This window comes from Tamandua tetradactyla, chromosome 16, assembly GCF_023851605.1.
Source record: "Tamandua tetradactyla isolate mTamTet1 chromosome 16, mTamTet1.pri, whole genome shotgun sequence".
NCBI classification, from domain to species: domain Eukaryota; kingdom Metazoa; phylum Chordata; class Mammalia; order Pilosa; family Myrmecophagidae; genus Tamandua; species Tamandua tetradactyla.
The window spans coordinates 80922930-80944285 of NC_135342.1; the positions used below are offsets into that span (position 1 = coordinate 80922930).

The 21356-nt window shown below is 52.2% G+C and overlaps 1 long non-coding RNA gene across 1 annotated transcript in view; it reads right to left on the minus strand.

Moving 5' to 3' along the window:
- Positions 1–19463: 19463 nt before the first annotated feature.
- The window catches only part of LOC143659876 (uncharacterized), a 15017-nt gene continuing 13124 nt past the window's right edge, over positions 19464–21356 (minus strand). The window contains exon 3 of the long non-coding RNA XR_013163799.1: positions 19464–20244. This is a non-coding gene — a long non-coding RNA (uncharacterized LOC143659876). The remainder of the gene's footprint in view (positions 20245–21356) is intronic.

The following is a 21356-nucleotide window of genomic DNA, read 5'->3' on the forward strand; positions in this document are numbered from 1 at the left end:
GCGCCTCTGAGAGTTCCAGTTAGCCAGGAAAATTGGTGCTGGATTGCAGTGTGGGTGAGAGATAAATTTCCGTTGTGTTGAGTCTCTAAAATGCAGTCAGTGGATTGCAATAGGAAAATCATTCTCATGAATATAAGCTGCCAGACTTTGTGTTAAGTGCATTTCTATACATTATTCCATTTAATCTTCACAGAGAAAGTACAGTTATTGCACTTTGGTATAAAAACTGGGGTTCAAGTAGGTTACATCACTGGAAAGGCCATGCAAGTAGCAAATGAGGGTGCTCTAGAAATTTAAGGCTAAAAGAACCCTTGCCATCATGAAGCAAGCCTACTTCCACTTTACAGACGAAGAGACTGAAGTGCAGAGGGGACGAATGACCTACCTGGGTATCAGTTCATGCGCATGACTGGTAGTTCTCCAGACACCCATTTCATGGACTTTCTAAGGCATTATGGCCTGGCAAGTATCTCTATAGTCCTTAACTCTTTCTTCCAGGGGGTAAAGCAAGTGATTAATTTAGTGAAGAAAATAATCACAGTGAGAAATCAATCATATTCAATGATTTGGTGATGAGGCTAATGCTTGCTGGCCAGAGAAGCAATAATGTTGCAATAATAATGTTGCAATAAAGAACATTGGCTCCTCTCCTAACCAACTGTGTGATATGGGGTAAGTCAAACGTAGCTTGTCTGTGCCTCCCAATCCTCACCTGCAAAATAGGACTAGTGCTGGCACCCACCCAACCAAGAGGTTCTGCGGAACCAAGTGGGGTAGCCAGCACCTGGTGAGCACGCAAACCAGCTAGTAACGTTGTTGATGATGTTTTTCACTACTGGCCAGTTGCAAGGTTGTCAACATTCACCTACCACTCCCCATCTCATCCCTTTTTCTTTGCCCTTCTCTTCTGCAGTTCTTGCCTCACTTCCCAGCTTCACAAACCTACAGCTCCCACGGACTCCCCTCCCCCTTCATTAAACTAGGCTTTCAGGAAAAGATCCACCATCAGTCAGATAATGTAAACCATCAAGAGCTTTCAGTGTGCTTGCAAAGAACGCAGCTTCCTGGTACAGAGGGTTTTTGTCTGAGCTGGAAGGTGGGGGTAGAGGAGGGTGCAGGTGCAGAGGGCAGGAAACTCTTCCTGAAGTGCCCAGGTGGGCAGCCCCTCCCCCACCTCTTCCCCACCCCCTCATCCCCAGCCTGGGTGGCCCAGACAATTCATCTCATCAGGCTCTTGGGTCTGAGCCACCAGACAGCAAGGATAACTTCTGCCTTGCCCTCAGCCAACTGAAAGCCCGTAATGCACACCCCAGCTTGGCTTTGCAGTTTTTCTTTTGCCCACTCCCCCAAAATGTCCTCATGAAGATGGAAGCTGGGTAAGCTGTTATTACTAGGAAGGGTGGGGCAAAAATAACTCTTTGCAGCATCAGAGAAAATTTCTCATGGAAAGATATGGATTATAAAGGATAGGGGGAGGGAAGGGTTGCTAAAGGGAAGCAAATTGTGTTACCAAAAAGTGCAGTCATTATGATAGGACAGCCCCTGGACTCTCTGTGTTGAATACCCAGGTTCTCCACCACCTCCTCCACAGCACCCATCCACCCATCCACCCATCCACCCGTCATCCATCCACCCATCCACCCATCATCCATCCATCCACCCATCATCCATCCATCCACCCGTCATCCATCCACCCATCCACCCATCATCCATCCATCCACCCACCATCCATCCACCTATCCATCCATCCATCCATCCACCCATCCATCCATCCATCCATCCATCCATCCATCCATCCATCCACCCATCCATCCATCCATCCACTCATCCACCCATCCATCCACCCATCCACCCGTCATCCATCCATCCACCTGTCACCCATCCATCCACCCGTCATCCATCCACCCATCCACCCATCATCCATCCATCCACCCATCATCCACCCATCATCCATCCACCCATCCACCCGTCATCCACCCATCCACCCGTCATCTACCCATCCACCCATCATCCACCCATCCACCCGTCATCCATCCACCCATCCACCCATCATCCATCCATCCACCCGTCATCCATCCATCCACCCATCATCCATGCATCCACCCATCATCCATCCATCCACCCATCATCCATCCACCCATCCACCCGTCATCCACCCATCCACCCGTCATCCATCCACCCATCCACCCATCATCCATCCATCCACCTGTCATCCATCCATCCACCCATCATCCATGCATCCACCCATCATCCATCCATCCACCCGTCATCCATCCATCCACCCATCATCCATGCATCCACCCATCATCCATCCATCCACCCATCATCCATCCATCCACCCGTCATCCATCCATCCACCCATCATCCATGCATCCACCCATCATCCATCCATCCACCCATCATCCATCCACCCATCCACCCATCATCCACCCATCCACCCATCATCCATCCATCCATCCACCCATCATCCATCCATCCACCTGTCATCCATCCATCCACCCATCATCCACCCATCCACCCATCATCTACCCATCCACCCATCATCCACCCATCCACCCATCATCCACCCATCCACCCATCCAGCCATCTATCTATCCTCCATCTTCCCAACCATACTTCATCCAGCCAGCCAACCATCTACTCTTTCATTTGATTCGTAATTGTGAAGCATTAAATATGGGCCAAGCTATGCCAAGCGGAGAGAAAGCAGGGCCGACCCTGTTCCCCCTGCCTCCTAGTAGAGCTCAGAGGCCAGTGGGGGTTCATGAGACTACTAAGTCTGTTGCCATCTCGGTCTAGGTGCTTCAAAAGCAGACCCTGAAGCAAGAATCAAGAGTTTGATGTAAGCAGTGATTTGGAAGGCGCATCCAGCAAACACCCACAAGGGAATGGAAGTCAGACTGGGAGGGAGGAAGCTGATAAAGGGTGCATGATCCAGCGGGCCGCACCCCTGCTGCAATTGGCACTCCGTCTTGCTGGAAACCTCAAGGAGGCTTGTCAGACACACCTCGAAGTCATCTCAACTGGAGGGAAGGGAGACCTGGGGTGGCTGTCCCTGATTCCCACTACCAGGAGGAGAGGGCTGTTGCAGGGGCACCTGGGGCTGCCTGGGGCTCTGGAGAACAGAGCAGCCGCCTGCCCCCACCAGTGGCCCATGGGGTGAGGAGAAAGCACAGGAGGAAAAGGGTGAGCCAGCATCTCAACATGTGGTGCAGACATCAAAACAATCCCAAAAGGATGGGCAGACTGGCACCAAAGTGTAGCCAGGTTTCCCCAGGTGAGCTCAAGACACGCAGCTCCACAGCCGTCCTTGACTCACACAGAAGCAACTGGAAAACATTTGAAAACAAAGTACAAAAGAATATGCCATTTCAGTAATTACAAAGCATCTGGGAATTAGTCTTTAAAAAGAAGGTGCAGAACTTTTATGGAGAAACTTCAAACTTCCTTAGGGACGTGGAAGAAGACCCGAGCAACTGAAAACTGTGGGTGGGTGGCGGGACCCGGGAGTGCGAAGCTGCCATTTCTCTTCCATTTACCCAGTAAGTGCCACGTGTTGTCAAAGGGACCCTTGGCAGGAACCTGACAAGCTGGTTTTTCTAAAATCCACATGGAAGAATCAACATCCACAGGTAGCTAAGAAATTTTGAGAAAGAACTTCAAAACGTATCCATTAGAATCTCTTCATGCTGTAATCACAGTGTACATAAATTGCACCTATTTCCCTTTAAATGTTTATGCAAACACCATTTACACATTAGTGATAGTTGAAAGACTCGTGATGACATGAAATTGCTTTAATTTAATCGACCTAACCACTCCCCTCTTGCTTGACATTTCAGTTGCTTTCAATTTTTTTATCAGCTTAAAAAAACAAAACATGGAAGGAATTCCTCTGTGTTCTTGATATCAGAAATAGCTGCAATCCTCCGAGTAATGGACTGATTTTATTTCAATTTTCAGTGTCTCCCTAGTTCACTCCTACCTTTGGGGGTAAGAAAACAGCCAATCTGCAGCCAGGGCTTGTTATCTCAAGTTGAACATTTCTGGCAGCAGCTTCACTGCAGGTCCCTTTCGCATCCTGGTCCTTTGCGCTTTGCCCAAATCGCATTCTCCAAATCTAGTCACAGGACACAGATTTGTGTGAAGGCCAGCGGGCACCGCGTCATCCACACAGCCCTCTGCTCAAGCCTGGGGGTGCCACACTGCCGGGCCTCAGAAGGGGTCTGCTCCTCACCCAGCTCTTGGGCTCCGCGGCAGCTGGGTCATTCTCCCCAAATGATGGAAAACGGCCAAACCCCTTCCCTGCCCCAAGATTCTCTCTTGCAGAGAACCGAGGGCTGGCACGAGGCTGGCCTGAGCTCTGGCAGGGGCACCAGGTGGTCTGGGTGTGGCTGCCAGCCTGGCCGTCGTGCTGCCACGTGACCCTAGGGAGCTGACTTCCCTCTCGGGACCTCAGTTTTTGTGGCCATCGAAGGAGAAGGGGTGAAACCCACGGAGCCTGAGGTTCCCACGCGCCCCGGCAGTCGGCGGGTTTCTCGGCGCATGGGATGGGCCAGAGCTGATCCTCATACTCGTGGTCATGGGAGACGTGAGGGGGAGGCAGCCTGGTCTTACCAGAACTCACCCTGCCCAAGGTTTTAAAATTTAGAGAAAAATTTAAAAGACTCTCTTGAGGAGTATTTACTGGACGTTCCGGAAGGGTCGTGGAAAGTATCAAGACACAGCCCTTTTTCTCAAAGCGCTTCCGGTCTCCAGGAACCTGCGGGCCTGGGCCGGCAACGAGCAGGGGTCTCAGGACCACCCTCTGCCCTGCAGCGTCCCAGCGGCTTATCTCGGGGCTCCTAACGGGAAAGGAAGGTTTTTACAAGAGGCGAGCGGGCAACGAGCCAGCTCACATCCTCTGCGCAAGGCAAGGTTTTTTCAGACTTCCCTGTTCTGTTGAGCTTGCCGAAAAGCATTTCTTATGCAGAAAAAAATAAATAAATAAATGAAAGTTAAAAATAACCATTTTAAGAAGTGGACTGGTGTGGTTTAAATTAGGAGGTTTGGACATGGGGCTAGCGTCTCTCACTTGAGCTCCTTGCAGAAGCAAAATACAAATCTCTATTTTCCCGGGCCAGCCAGGCGGCTAGTCGGTGCACACCTGCTCTGCTTCCACACCTGTTCAATCAGCGACCTTTTTAGGCAACGGTGATGCCCAGAGCTGGCTCCCCACTGGAGGCCGCATCACCTGCCGTGCAGTGAATGCTTGAGGTCCTCTGGGAAATGATTTAAGACTACTGATCAAGAACTATAAAAAAAATTCAGAGACCTCAATTTTACGTAATCTTATTTCTAGAATTATATTCAAAGGAAGAAGCTGAGCAAGAGGGAAGAAAGTTCCGTGTGTGAAAGTGCTCACGCCAATAGTTTCAAGAGAGAAAACAGAAGCCCGAGGCCGCAGCAGCTCTGCCATCCCCCTAATGGGATAGAACCTGGCCTTTGGGGCACAAAATAAAGAACAAGAGGAATCTGATCCAATAATGTCCCAAGCTGAATAGCGTCCCATCCCCGCCCCGAGCTACGGCCCCCAGGACCCTGGAAGTGATTTGGAAATAGGCCTTTGCAGGTGTTACGATGAAGTCGCCCTGAGCTAGGGTGACCCTCAGTCCAGTGTCCGGTGTCCCTGTAAGAAGAGGGGAATGTGGACACAGAGCCAGAGGGTGGAAGCCGCATGAGGACAGAGGCAGGGCTGGAGGGATGTGTCTACAGTTGCCGGCCGCCCACAGAGGCTGGACGGGGCAGGAAGGGGCCACCCCGGGGCCCTCAGAGGCAGCGACTCTGCCCACACTGTGACTGCGAGAGAGGAAGTGTCTGCGGCCTTAAGCCTCCAGGTTAGTGGCACTTTGTCACAGCAGCCATAAGAAACTAATACAATTAATAAGTGTGTGTGTGTGGGGGGGAAGCATTTCCTTCATTAGACAATTTAAACTATATAGATATTTGTCCAAAGAATGAGAACAGAAAAGTAAAAAAAAAAAAAAAAAAAGCTTGAGCTAGAGATGCAGCACGGTTATAAGGCACTATCATTTTTAAATTTAGAGGGTTATTGATGGGGTATCGGGTCATTTATGTGGTTTTACATTACTATTATGTAGCCTTACAATATAGTAATGAAACATTGATATTAAAAGTATGGGCATTTTAAAATATGAAAATGCGTGCTGTCAAATGTACAGGTCGTGAAGGTTGAATGTAGGGTCCCCCCAGCCTCCCGGGGGCCCCACAAACTCGCTGAACCCCGATACACAGATCTCAAGTTCCGTACTTTGGAAACACCTTTAAAAATTTTGAAATGCCTTTGTTTTGGCCGTCAGGCATCTGCTCACCCGCAGGCAGGGCTGGCCGTGGATGCCTCCTAGAGGGTGAGGATCCCGGAGCCCGGCCGCGTCCCCCACAGGGCTCTCCCCGAGCGGGAGAACTTCCGGGACTCACGGCTGGGTTGTCTCTTAACGTTCTCATCAGCTCAGATGCCTTTCACATCCCTTCAATTGTACGTCTCACTTGAATGCAAAAGCATCTGGCCTTCCCCTGCGCTTTTAACAATTCGCAGGCATTGTTTGGCTCTCCGCGCTCCAACCTCCGGAGCCCCGCGCTGGGTGCCCGTAAAATCCGCACAGGCACAAGCCTTCCTGTTGTCCCGGGCTCTGCAGGAAACGCCTCACTGCGTGGAAACGGCACATCCGCGGCCGTCGCCCCGCCTCTATGCCACCCGGGGCTTTAGCCTCTGAAGATGGACCCCACCCAGGAATGGGGTCTGTCCTGCACTGAAGTGTGTCCCTCCAGACGATGAGCTTGAGCCCTAAGCCCCGACCCCACAGATCTGACCTTATCTGGGAACAGGGCCTTGGAAGACGTGACGGGGAGGATGTCAAGCAGCCCCGTGACCCGTGTCTTCATGAGAGGTTTGGATGAGGCCCGGAGGCAACCGAGGCAGAGAGTGAAGTCCAAGGATTTGCTGGCAACCCATTAAAAGTGGGAAAGGGGCAAGGAAAGATTCTCCCCTATAGGTTTCAGACATCTGGCACCCGAAACTCTGAGATTACGATTCTATGTTGTCTTAATGCCACCCAGTTTATGCTATTTTCTTACAACAGCCCCAGGAAACAATGACAGGGTCTGTCCAGGAACTTATCTGAAGGAGATGGTAACTAATCATCTATATGTCAGCCCATGTAATCTTCTGGCAGATATTTCATAAGTATTTACTATTGCCCCAGACAGGGATTAGACTCCAGTGGGGACATAGTCCAGGTATCTGGTGCCCTGTAACGAGTCATTCCAAAACAATAATCATTTGTTCATTTCCCACTGTCTCTGTGATCAGAAACTAGGGCAAGGCTCAGCTGGGTGGTTGTAGCCAGGGCCTCTTCTGGGGTACAGACAGACAGTGGGTAAGGCTCAGCTGGGCAATTGTAGCCGGGGCCTCTTCCCAGGGTACAGGGAGGCAGTGGGCAGGGGTCAGCTGGGCGGTTGTAGCCGGGGCCTCTTCTGGGGTACAGGCAGACAGTGGCTGGAAATTAAGGGCCCAGGGGTGAGGGCTGGGCACAATGGGCAGCCTGTATTTTTAGTTCCTAAATCCAGCACTGAACATCCGTTCCCTCCTCCATCTTGTGCGTTTTTCTGCATTTAAGGGGCTGTAAAATGAAGAGCTGCCTTTCCCAGATGCCCTTGCAGTGGGGCTTCTGAATACAGATTAGATTGGCCAAGCGCGAGCGTTCACATGGGCTCCGGAAGGCAGCAGTCAGGCAGAGGTGAGCTTGTTCTGACCTCGCCCTGCAAAGACCTGGAGAACTCTGTCTGCTGGAGGACGCTGGCCACAGTCCAACCACTAGCTTCGTGGACATCAAGAGCTGATGGGGCCAAGGCAGCAGTGGCAGAAGCTTTCTGATCCATAAACCATCAGTTCTAGAAGTCTCCATGGCCACAGCGGCCTCCTGTCTGTTCCTTTTCGGAGGGTGGGCCACAGGACGTGGGCTTCTCCGTGGGGCAGCTCAGCTGCATGACCTGGGGTGAGCCCAGGGGTCCCAGCCGCAAGCCCACGCTCCCAGTCCTTCAGCGACGTCACAAGCTGCCCCATCCTTAATTTTAAAAAGTTTTGGGACTTTGAATGGAGGCAGGTAAAGGAAATTCTTTAAGTGCTGTGTACCAGGAAAAAAAGGGAAGTCTTCATCGTGGGTGGAAGCACAGCGCTCTGAACGCACTGATCACCCCTGAACTGTACTTACAGGTGGTTAAAATAGGAAATTCCGAGTTGTATGTATGTTACCACCACAAAATGTTAAAAAGAATAAGGGAAAAAAAACCTCAAAATAAATACGCTGCTTGTTTTCTGCAGTTAATCCTGGCAAATAGAGCATCTTCCACAGTCAGGGGCGTCCCTGCTCGGTTAGCCTGACCCTACTGCAGCCATGTTTTGAAATTGTGTCTGTTTGTCCAGATCAGGCATCAGCCATCTTTTTCCGTAAAAGGCCAGAGAATATTTATTCGGCCTTGGTGGACAATATGGTCATTGTCACCGCTACTCAGCTTGGCCAAGGACAAGATGCAAATGAATCTTGTCCTTGTGGCTGTTTTCCAATAAAACTTTATCTAGACCCACAGGGGGCCAGAGCTCCAGCAGCTGCTGCAGAGAGCCGTGCAGGAGCCTCACACGTCAAAGGAGGATAATAATGCCTGCGGGTCAGCACTGACTGCAGACCACCGGCCCAGCTCTCTGGGACTGAGGCTGCCTTCAGGCCGCAGCAGGCAGCTTGCTGGGAGAGTGAGCTGGGCCGCGGGAAAAGCCCGAGGGAACATACGGGAGGCCCAGTGCCGGGCAGAGCACGCCCCTCCAACGGCTTCCTCAGTGCTAAGACGCAGACCCACCATGCTTTAACATTTGTGAAATCTGGGCGCCCGCTCCGATCAGCACGGGATAGCATTTCTCCCCCTTCGCTGGATACTGGCAGCTCTTAAATGGATGATGCATCCAACGGTCGGCGGGCTTTGGGGATGGAAGAACGGCAATATACAGACTCACCGATCCCACATCAGCACAGGGACAGTCGCCCTGGGCGCGGCTTGGACCCTCTGGCCGTGGCTGGCTGGGGACAGGCCCTCCCCGGGCCCGCCGGTGTCCCCTCCCCCCGCAGGGCTCAGGATCAGGCTGCAACCTGGGACACTGGGCAGGTGCTCGGCCACGGGGGGCCTGCCCACCCGCAATCCCGCGTCCCCCGGGGGGGGGCGCTTCCTTGCCTTCAAGCACAACAAATGTACCCCTCCAGGTGCCAACCCCGCGTGCGGAATGGGACATTCCTTTAAAGCAGGCCGGTTGTTTTACAGCCTTGCTTTGGAAGACTTCAAAAACAAAAAGGCTCTGAAATCAAAGGTTTCCTGTTATAAATTCATTTCTACACCTCAGGTACTTGGGGGCGGTGGGGGTGTGGGGGAGGAAAAGGAGGTTTGAAAATGCTCTAAAAACCCTCCATGGGTGGAGGGGAGCGGGTTGGCCACTGGGTAGCGTTTCGCGTCTGCCTAGGTGTTTTTAAAAGCAGTTCACACATTCAGACTTTTTTTTTGAAATTTTTTGTTTGAAAATCTTCAATGACTTTTTTGAATCTGGGGACTTGCTGAGGACACAGTGTGTGAAAAGAGATTTAAAATGGAGGCCAGTTCTTCACAAGCCGAGGCCAGACACGCCGGCTTATTCAGACAGAATCGAGAAAAGGAGACGCAATCGGGCTCAGCGGCGCCGCAGGACGGAGCCTCGAGCTCTTAAAACAAGTCCTGACGACAGAGCAACGGAGTTTATTTTAGGAGGTTCTTGAGGGCCCAAGAAGGAACCTGGGGCTCGTCTGTGGCCCTAACATCCCCTTTGCGGGTTGGGATACTTTGTCTTCTGTGTGCCTCAGCTGATGGCAATGGCAGCGCAGGGCTGGACACGGAGGTCAGAGCAGGTGCTCTTGAGGCCGGTGCCTCCGCCCACCCTCGGGGTTCACCTGCAGCCGGGCAGCCACCTGAGAACCCTCCTCCCGGGGGTTAATGACTGAATACACGCCGAGCACATCGAGCCGGACATATAGTAGGTGCTCAAGGAAAGTGAACCGCTGTAGTGTTGGTAAGCGACAAATGCAGCAATCACTGAATCTAAGTGACCTGTCCATTGAGTGAACAGACCAGCCAACTGCAAAAACACACAGAATGAAGACTGGAAAGTCACCTGGCATGTGAGGTGTTACCCAGGAATTGCAGAGACGCTGCCCTTGCAGACGAGCCCCCGAGCCTCAGTGAAGGGTGCAGAGCTTCTGAGAACAGATTGGAGGTGAGGCAGGAAGGAAAGCCGGATCTTGAGGCAGGGGGTTGGCTGCACCCTCGCCCCTGACCTATGCCAGTCAAGGTGACTGTTACTACGTGGGGCTGACGCCTTGACTGGAACCTGCCTCCCGTGGGAAGGAGGACCACTCAGCTGGGGCCTGCCCTCTGCATGGAGGGGCACCCCAAGAAGCTGGCCTCAGGGTCTCAGGGCCTCCGTAGTTTTGTGGAAAGAGGATGCACCTCAGCAGCCCCCAAGCCTGAGCTGCTCCTGCTCCCTGGGGGTTTTACAATGTGGTCCCCAAATTCACTCTCTAACACCACTCCACGGAGACATGGTGTTTCTCTCTTCAGTCTGATGGGCCCGTGATGGCTTCATCCCATGCAGCAGGGCGGAACAAAGCTGTGAATTCCAGGGGGAGGTCACAGAAGTCAGGCAGCTCCTACCTGGGTCCATCCGTCTCTCAGTCTCGGGGACTCCAGCTGCCTTGTAAGAAATCTGACCACCCTGAGACCACCAGGCTGGAGGGGCTTCAGGGGCGGGGGTGGGGAGGCTCCAGTAGACAGTCCCAGCAGCTCATCCCTTCCAGGTGCCGAAGACCAGCCCAGCTGCTACCTGAGACTTTCCAGGTGACCTTCCCGCTGAGCCTGCCCACACCCCTGACCCCTAGAGTCGTGGGTGGTGCTTTGTGCCCCTCGGCTTGAGGGGTTTATTACATGGCAAGGGCCATGGAACGCTCCCTTAGCTGCCGTTTTGGTAGCTCTGCCACCCACCAAAATGACTCAAGAAGGGGCAACCTCTGTTGCCGAGGAAATGCATTGCCTGCCTGCCGGCAAGCCCCTCCTCTGCTCTCAGGATCAGACCCAGACTCCATGGCAGGAGCCGAAACGCGCAGCAGGACCTGCCCCTGCCTACCTTCTAGCTTCATCTTTTGCTGCTTACCTCTCACATGCTGTCCTTCCCTCCTTCATTCACTTACCTAAAGCTTAGCAAATGCCTGCCATGGACCAGTCACTGTGCTTCACCCTGGGGTAGAATTTAGGCAAGCCAGTCTGACCCCTGTCTCCATGGAGCTCCCAACCCAGCAGGTGAGACAGACATCAGCCAAACAACCCCACAAGGCAATGTCATATTGTGACAGGGAAGGGGCATTGATGGGAGGTGCACGATGCTACGAGGGATGGACACTTGGAAGATTTTTTTAAAAGACATTGATGTGCCTGGAATTGTGTTTCAAAAGATTCCTGAGCCTTGTGCAGCTCCCTGATAAAGTCAGGACTCAGGATCTCTCTTTCCCAGCCTCGGTGCACCTCCTGAGTATCCTCACCCCGGATACTCTTTCCCTCCAGCCTAACTTCTTGATGTCTCAGCTGAAGGACGAGCTCCTCTGGGAAACCTTCCCTGCACACCTCCAAGTCTGGCAAAGGGGGTGGCCTTCTCTTTGGGTTTTCCCAACCTCTGCCCCATGTCTGGTGACACTGACCACCCTGCATGTAGTTGACCCACAGCTGTAGGGCCCCTCTGCCCATGTCCTGGCCAATCCTTGTGCATATGCCCGTATTGTTACTTTTCGGTCTCCTGGTGAGGGTTTGGCATTGTCTCATTGTGATTGGAATTTTCATTTCCCAGTATCGGGTAAGCTTTTCGTCTTCACCTGCCCCCACATTTGACTCCTGATGGCCAATGCAATGAGGCAAACATAGGGTTGTGAGCTTGTTTACAACACAGCTATTTAAATAGCTCATGTTTCCCATGTGCTTGTCCTCAGCAACTGAGATCTTTGCCTTGATGAAAGTCATTTGAGTAGCATGTATACAATTTCAAGGAATATCACACAAATGATAAGCCAAATTTACCTACTAGGGCGTGAGACAGTGTTTACCTGATGCTGAGATCCAGATTAAACCTGGAAATTTCCAGCAACCATCCCCATTTCCAGAGGGCCAGATGTTTGGCATCGGGTCATCAAAACATCTGTCTGCTGAGTAGAATTTTTCAGTTGTCATCCCAGTTTTCATGTCACGGAAACCCTTGCTCCATGGACGCGTGTGTCACAGCTCACACTTGCACGAGGAAAAGCCAGCTCTGCTGGGAGCCTCCGACGAGCTCAACCCTGGGAATCAATTAGTCTGGGGCAGACTGAGGTGCGAGAATTCCCCCAGTCCCATTGAATAATCTCCTGTAGATCTTTCAGGGATTTTGAATGATTACAATATTACATGAACAGTCTGACACATGATCGAAACACGTAACACACGCCTGAGTCCCTTGGAGGCCAGGACCGCAGGCAGCACCTCCATGTGCTTCATACCAGAGTCGGTGCTGCGGTGAATAAATGGAATTTCGGAATGATTTGCTTTACAGTTCCCTTAAGTAACATTATCTTGTTAAAGACATTAACCTCAGGCCTTTACTGTTATATATTTGCTTTTATTGTTTTCATCCTGGGGAGCGACCTGTAGGAGAGACCGCTCGGCAGCAGGAGAGCGGTCAGAGGTCATGAAAACATTGATTTTCAAGATGGCCGTCTGGGGAGCGCGCTTCAGTTATGGAAAACAGACATGGCTCTTCAGATCCTCCTCCATTTACAAAAAATTTATGAAATCCCAAACATTAATAAGCGCTTCCTAGTTTTGCCCAATGTGATACAGCCTCAAGCAAATGCCTCCAATTGCTTGGCTGGAAAGGAAACTCTGCAGTTGGATATTTTCGTCAGCAGGGTGCAGGCATCCCAGTGGGTACGTCGGGGCAGTCCTGTGCACAGCTGTTGCTTTCTCATCCCCCTTCTGAGCTCCCAACCCTCTGCTTCCCCCGAGAAGAGCTGCCTGCCACCCTGATGCCAAAATCAGTTTGAAAAACAGAATTCTTAGAGAGGGGTTTGGGGTAGTCTTCCTAGACAGAGCACAGCTTGGAGTTCCAGCGACCTAGCTTGGAACTCTAAGACCCTCTGTTTCTTCTTCTGTTAAATGGGGGATGCTGTGAGATTGCAATATACTCTACATACAGGAGTAAGCGGCTGCACACAGTTGAAGTTATCACCTATAGCTGATGTTTTGACTCCAAATGGGCATCTCTGGTTCTGGACCTCATTGTTTTTAGATAAAAATTAGCAACAGGTGCCAAATATGAGTATCTATTATACATGTACCAGGCACCACTGTCTCATCTTCACAGTCCCACAAAGTGGGTGTCATGATCCCCATTTTCGCAGACAATGAAGCCACAAGATTAGAGGACAAACTCCCCCCAGAGTTCCTGAGTCATAAAGTGCAGAGACGGTGCTAGATTCCAAGACTGTTTGGTCCCCAAACTCATGTTCTTTCCCCTGTACCCTGCTGTCTCCCAGTTTCCTATTTTAACGAGCACTGGCTCCCTGGAAACCCACTGTATTTCATGCCCAAGAATGTCAGCAGCCCCTGGAGGGCCCAGGATGAATAACTCAGGGAAGCAAGGCTGGATTTGGAATCGCAGACACAGGAAGCCATTAGGTCTTAGCAAATGGGACAAATATTCTGACGACTTCTTTGCTGTCCTGCTCTAAGTGAGAACATCTTATGAGTTCACGTCCCGTCATTTCAAAACTCTTTGAAACCGTCTCTAAAGCTTTAAGCCAGGCTTTTGGTGCACTCAGATGTAATTAATTCCAAACTGAATCTCTGGGTAAATTCTCTTCCTTCATTACAAATGTTAGCTTTGTGCACAGATCAGTTGGAAAACAAAATGTGCAGCATGTCAATCCTAGGAAAGACTTTCTACAAGTCTGCGCACAATTTAGGTTCCTTACCGGTCTCTCCACTCTTTTACTGGCTCTATAGCCTTCCCAGGTGGCTGGCTCGGCTTCCTAGGTAATCGGAACATTCTTCTTTGAAATACCATCATGGTTTTAGTGGCCAAAAGAGCCTCTGAGACATCAAAACCTGGCTAAGAAAGATTTTTCAAAACCCCATCAGTGTATAAAATGGAGGGCAATTTAGCAATATCTATCAAAATTGCAAGTATGCATAAGCAGTGATTCGGCTTCCCCACTGCTAGGGATTTGTAGAAAGGAAATGATTAAGGATGTGTGCAAGTAGACGCAGCTCGGAGCTGTGTGCCATAGGGATGTTTCCTATGTCAGCACTAAGGGGCTGAGAAACGACCTGAGGGAAAGCCCCTGTGTCGACATGGGAGGGGCTGAAAAGGCAGTAGGGTCCTATTTGTTGAAATGGAAGTCATTTCCGCTGCACCATTACATACACAGTGATCCAAACTCCATTCCCCTTCAACTGTGTATCAGTATGCGTGTATGCACGTGGTGTGTGTGCGTGTGTGCATGCACATTTAGGTAACAGCCTCTGCAGTCAGACCAGGTGAGCCCCGCCACTTAACTATGAACAAGTTACTTCATCTCAGTTCAATGAAATGGGGATAAAATGACAAAATCTGTAGAGATTTAAGTAGAATAAATACTAAATAAATATAGTAATGCATATTTCTTCTTTCTAAAGACAAGGGCATTTGAATTTTAATAGCAGTTATTTCTGAATTGTAGGGTGGCTCGGGATCTGTTGTTTTCTTTTTGGGTATCTATTTTCCAGATCATTCTACTAGAACATGAACAAGAGATAAATATATAAGCATGAAAGCTATTTGTCCTTGGGTAACAGGACAAACACTCACAGCCCTTGATGAGCCCGGCTCCGTAGAGCAGAAGTGAGCTTAGTCAGCCCGGGCTGAGAACCTGGGCACCAGCTGGAAGTGGGACAGGCAGGCGAGCAGGCAGGGGAGGAGCAGGCAGCACAGGAAATGCCCCACATGCACCAGCCTGCTGACCTCGACCTGCCCCCAATCCCACTCTCACCTGCAAAGTGGGGATAATAGTGACACCCTCCTGCCTGCCAACTGACCCAGAGAGTGCAGAGCACTGCAGAGACGCGCCTGCACAGACACACCTGTAGAGACTCACTTGCAGAGACTCACCTGCAGAGATGGCACCTGCAGAGATGGCACCTGCAGAGACGGCACCTGCAGAGACAACATTTAGGGCCAGCACTGCTGCCTCGTCATTGTCATTGCTATTATCACCCCAGGAGTTGCCAAAGGACATGACAGGAAATTTGGCCCATACCAGTCATTCCCTGGGAGCTCATCCCAACTCAATGCACTTTCCTCTGTGTGAATACATTTTATTATTCTATGTTCAGAGTTATAATGTATCATGACAGTATGTGGTATATAATATGTGATGTATAATCATATATAATAGATAATATGTTACATATTTCATGCTAAATATTATATTGTTCATTTTATAAATTGCTATAAAGCAACATTTGTTGCAAAAATTACGAGACCCAAATGGATAAGAATAGACATGGGAAATCCCTCTGAAATTCCCACCCCAGGGTATCGCCTTCCACATTTTGTTTTCAAAAGTGGAATCTAATTTTTACTGATTCTCCCATTGCCCATATTTTCTGCTTAATAAGTAACAGTCATCTGTCTTTTACACACTTTAAAAAATCATTTTCAAAGTACTGAAAATAAAGGAAAATTAAAAATCACCCCCAACCCTCCTTTTTCACTACACCAAATGGAAAAGCACAGAGCTTCCCTGGACCCATCCCGCCCTCCACGCAGGGGAGATAGCAACCGACAGCGTGCCACGTCCTTTCTAAGTGTCCCCGCCACATGCCCTCCGCGTGTGCTGAGCTGACCCGCCTACAGGGCTGCCGTGCATTGCACACCCCCCCACACGCAGAGCTGCACAGAGAGAGCTGTCTCTACAGTCACGGGTTCTGGCCGCAGTTTGCTTTCCCCCTTACACGGCCAGGCCTACCGATTTCCACCGGTGGGCTTCCCACCTGCCATTTCAGGCCCACGGCATGGGCAGGTCGTGCACTTGGCCTCACCGCGGCCGGCTCCACTGCAGCCCGCAGCCGTGTGTTTTAAGAGTGGGGAGAGCATGGGCCCCGAGGTTTGGCCCCATAGGGTTTCTATCCTGGCCATGCCACCTGGAAGGTGTGAGCGTGTGACCCCTGACCGTGGGCTCTTTAGCCAAACCTCAGTTTTCCCCGCCGGAAACCATGGTTGTGAAGACTGGGCGAGCACGTGGGCCATGCAGCCCCCAGTGGGTGCCGGCCCCAAGCCCACGGGCTCCCTGCACCCCATACTCTCTGCTGGCCGGTGACAGCACGTGCCTCTGCTGGCACAGTCCACGACTTCAGGCAGGTTGACACACTCAGCATCTCCTTCACGCAGCTCAGGAAGCCCCCTCCCTTCTCGTGTTCACCCCGGAGCTGTAGAAAGCAGAGAGAAGAGAGCACCCAGGCCCTAGGGGAGGCAGGGGTGAGGAGCAGGCGGTCCTTTCTACCCCCAAGAAACACAGGCCTGGGCAGGCTGGGGGCCTCAGCTTCTGGAGCCAGCGCAGCAGCCTCAGCGCTGGGGGGCATCGGGTCCAAGGGGAAAGGCACTCCGCCTGCCCAGCAAGCTGCTCAGTGGACAGGACCACAGCTGGTTGCAGCCCGGGCCTTGGGATCTGGGAGATGGGGGGTCCTAGACCCAGATGGGGCCGAGGGGCAAGGGGGCCTGGGGCCCCGCCGGCACAGCCTCAGCCGGGACACGCGCTCCTGTGCAAGCATGGCCTTGCCCCCTCAGCACCCTCAGGTAATGCATGAGTAGCACCCCTCCCTTGTGGGGTGGCGAGGACTGTCCCCCATAGACACGGGCTGTCATGGTGTGCCCCTGCTGCTGGAAAAGCTGGCACTGCACCCCGAGTGTCGGGACCCCCTGTCCAAGGCCCTTTCTCGCCCCGGGCAAGCCAGCTGACTGCCGTGGCCCAGGAGGGTGCTGGGACCCGTCTGGTCCCCTGGAAGCTGCTGTTTGCCTGCTACTGCGTGTCCCTGCGGAAAGCCCTTGCGTCTCAGCAGCCTTTCGGCTTACAGTGTGTTTTTCTCAGGTTTTATTTGCTTTTGCCTGCTTTCTAATCAAAGGGTGAAAAAGTTCTTCGATGTATTGAAGTTTCTGTTGAAGAAACACAATTGAGACCCTTCTTTGGTGATAAAAGCTGCATATTTGTATTTCATACAACATAGCTAAAAACTTAATATAACTTGCTCCTGTTTTTCCCTTTGTTCTTTGGCTTAATGAATATCATTTATTCAGTATGAAATCTTTACAGTAAATGAACCATGTGATAAAAATAAAAGCATGTTAAATCTCGGGAGGTGGGGAGTGTCCCAAGATAAGGCTTTTCATAGATTCTTCCCTAAGCATCTACGATGCCTTGCGGGATGCTGGGGTATAGGACAGGGCAGCACATACCAGACGTGTCCTCGTGGTTCACGTCAGTGGTAGTGGTAACTGGAGTTTGCGTGGCAGGAGCAGGGTGGAGTAAGTCAGGAAGGCTTCCTGAAGGAGAGGACATCTGATCCGACTTCTCCAAGATGCCTGGGAGTTAGCTGGGCACAGAAGCTCATGATGCAGGAGGCATTTTCCTTATTGTTGTTGCAAAGCACCCTGGTGTGGAGGGGTGACCGTCCCCAGCTGAAGGGCCACTCCCCAAGCCCCCTGAGTCAAGGTTCTCCAGAGCTGGCTCTGGGCAATGATTCATCACCCTCCATAACAGTGCCAGGGAGTTGTGGGAGTGCAGATATCAAAGCAAAAGTGACAGCGAGAGATACCCAGCTGGCCCCAGGTCTAACCTCCTAGCTGTGCAGCCTTGGGCAAGTGGCTTCATTTCTCTAAGCTTTCATTTCTCAGAGAAATGAAGAAAAGATTTGTTACCAGCACAACTGTGAAAATCAGGTAAAACACCTCATCAGTTAGACACAATGTGTGTAACAGTGAGGGGGAAACAAAATAGTGGTAATTTGAATAATATAGGTGTTTCTCTCTCACATCAGCACCTGGAGATGGGCAGTCCAGGGCTGGTCTGACTCTGCTTTCCAACATCCTTGGAGCTCCTTTCCACGCTCCCCAGTGCACTCTGTTCTCCAACATGGCAGTTTAATCTCTAGCCATCATGTTAGCATCCAGGAAACAGGATGGAGAAAGAGACTGCCCTAAATGGGGTCCTCGAAAGCAGCCACTGGGCAGAGAACTGCATGCAGGATTGGGACCCACCTTATAGAGGTATGAGGTGACCTGGGCCGAGTGGGGAGAAGTTGAGCTGTCCCAAGGGGAGCCCTGGAGCTGGGATGGCCCTTCAGTGTGGTGACTTGAGGCCAGTGGACCAGACTTTCCCAGTCTTTGGATGAACCGGTCATTCGATGTGGGTCGCTCAAAGAAGGGGGCTCACCTGAGTTGCTTAGGGCAATGCCTGAAGAAGCGCTGATGTGGGAGTCCTGCTCCACCAGCTCTCCCAGCACCCAGGGACTGAGTGCCTCAACCTGACGGAATTTAACAAAGGGGCCGGCAGTTGCCTTGGACACCTTGTTACAAGGATAGATATACCTGACCGCAAAGGGGGCTGGGCAAAGCAGTTATGGTTTGGGGTGGTCATGAGTCCAGTTAAACAAAGGCGAGTGGGTGGGGTGTTCTATGCAATGAAAGAATGGGAGATTGGGCTTGGTGGGGGGTGACAAGCAGGTTTCTCGGGATGCTCGATGTGAGCCGGCTTCCAATGCTGAGAGTGAGACCCAACACGGCAGGCAAAGTTCAACCAGCAAATGTACATTGGGGCCCACAGCACAAGCGTGCTGGACCACAAGCCCCGCCCCAAAGAGCTTTTCAGTGAGTGGAAAGAACACCCAAAGAGCATCAAACCCCAGTGAAGGAAGAGCTCGGGGCTCCTCAGAGCCACAGGTGGGGATGGATGGGGCTCCAAGGGGCCAGCAGTCAGCTCACCCTTGGACAGCTCACCTTGCTTAAATCAGGGGTGTCCACCCACATGTCACCATCTGGGACTTGCCCCACTTCTGAGATTCAGTGGAGGGTCACTCATGCCCCATACCAGGCGCGGCTTTGCAGACCAGCTGGCCTTTGAAGGGGATCCGGTTGGATGGGCAGTTTCCCACAGCAGGAGGCCATTTGGGCAGAGGGGGCAAAGCAGGGGGTGGCGGGGACATCCAGGCGGGGGCGGGGTGGGGTGGGACGGGGGCTTCCACATGGCTGGATTAAAGAGTAAATGGTGGTGGGCCCTGGGGGAACTGAAAGGCCAGTGGGGGCCAGGTGGGGACGGGCCATGGACGCAGGACTGAGCATTAGGAGGAGCTGCAAACTCTTGGTCCCTTAGCCTCAGAGGTGACCCAGTGGACCCAGAAACCCACTTCTTTATAGCCTGGGTGCAGACTCAGCCCCACCACCTTCTAGCCACATGGTCTGGGTGAGTGGCTTAGCCTCCCTCAGACTTACCGTCTTCTTTCTGTAAAAGGGGATGACACAGCAAGTGCCCCGTAGGAGGCTCTAGTGGCTTGGTGAGATGGTGTGCTGAAGCCTGTGCCACCGTGCCCAGCAGATATGGGGACTCCCTGAGGACAGCCAGTACTGTCTGTAACCTTCATCTGAAACACCTGTATCAGTTATCCATTGCTGTGTAACAAACCACCCCAAAATTTAGTGGTTTAAAACACCAATCATTTATTTAGCTCAGAAGTCAGCACTCAGGGTACAAGTCCACCTGAAAGGCTCGTCTCTGCCCCAGTGCGCATCAGCTGGGCCAGCTGGCCTAGGGGCTGGAGGATCAACTTCCAAGATGGCAGAGTGCGTGGCTGGCAGGTGGGTGTTGGCTTCTGCCTGGAGCATGGCCAGCTGAAGACCGGGAGCCTCGGTTTCCACGCCATGGGTCTCTCCAAGTCACGGGTGTCTCCGTGTTATGGGTCTCTCCACGTGGGCTTCTCAGGCTTCCTCACAGCATGGCGTCTGGGTGCTGGAGGCACGCGCTGCATCTCCTCTTATGACCTGCTCTCGGCAGTCCCATAGGGCCCCTTCTGCTGTGATTAGAGGCCCATTGAGAAAAAAGAGGCAGGAACACAGAGCCCCGACCTCTGCCTGACATGGCGCTGTAAGAAGAGCGCATGGGATGGGAGCTTTCGTAGCAGCCATCCTGGGAAGCCCAGTCTGCAGAAGAACTAATGGAGAAGCTAAATGACGGGGGATGCTTAAGATGCCACCCTTCCTTCCCCCTGGTGTGGCCAGAGCCATGGTCACTCTCAAAGTTCAAAGACCATGACCTTGTTTGGAAAATGCTGAGGACAGAATCAACCCCTACCCCATCGCTGGTGGGCACGGGTCGCCAGCCAGCCTAGAACACCTACAGACCATTCGAATGCCCACTTGATGGGTTCGGTTCTCCTGAGCTTCAAGCCGGGGCAAATGCACACTTCCTCTTCAAGAGAGAGGATGCAGGGTCGTTAGGGTGACAGGTACCCGGGATCTCAGGCTGCGTCTCGGCTTCCACCATGCAGGGCTGCAGGGCAGGTGGGACCCGAGTGTGCGGCCTGGCTGGGGAGCTCAGGAGGCCCTCCCTGCCCTCCCCACAGCCCATGCCGTCCTGAACTTGGTCGTGAGTCAGCCAAGGGGCTCCACGCCTCCTCCTCCCCCTGCATGTGGGCCCCAGAGCAGGTGTTTGCCGGCCGAGGTCGCTTTGCTTACATAACCCTTGTTCCATTTGGAGGGATGAAAAATCTCCCTGGGGATTACTGTAAACAGGCTTAGTTCACCCAAACACGGGAGAAAAGGTCAGCGGATTCTTCACGCACCCCCCACCCCACCCCCTCGCCCCTTCCACCTGGGCCTGCACCAAACCTCCCCACTGGCCCATCCGGGGCCTGGGGCAGCAGTGGGGCCCGAGGGCCACCTGAGCTGCCCAACACTGGCTTGGGAGCCCTGGTCCTGCCTTGGCAGCCGTTTCCATTTCCACCTCAAATTGGGGGCGAGAAGCGGAGGGCAGGGCAGAGGGGGGCTCTCAACAAACTACCTGATGTGGAAGCTTACTCCTGGAAAGACAAGCTTTTAGGAAGACGGAGCTGAGCAAGCACTCATGTTTTGTGGGTGTCACGTGCCATGGCACCACAGGCAGCCGTGGCACCAGTAGCAGAGG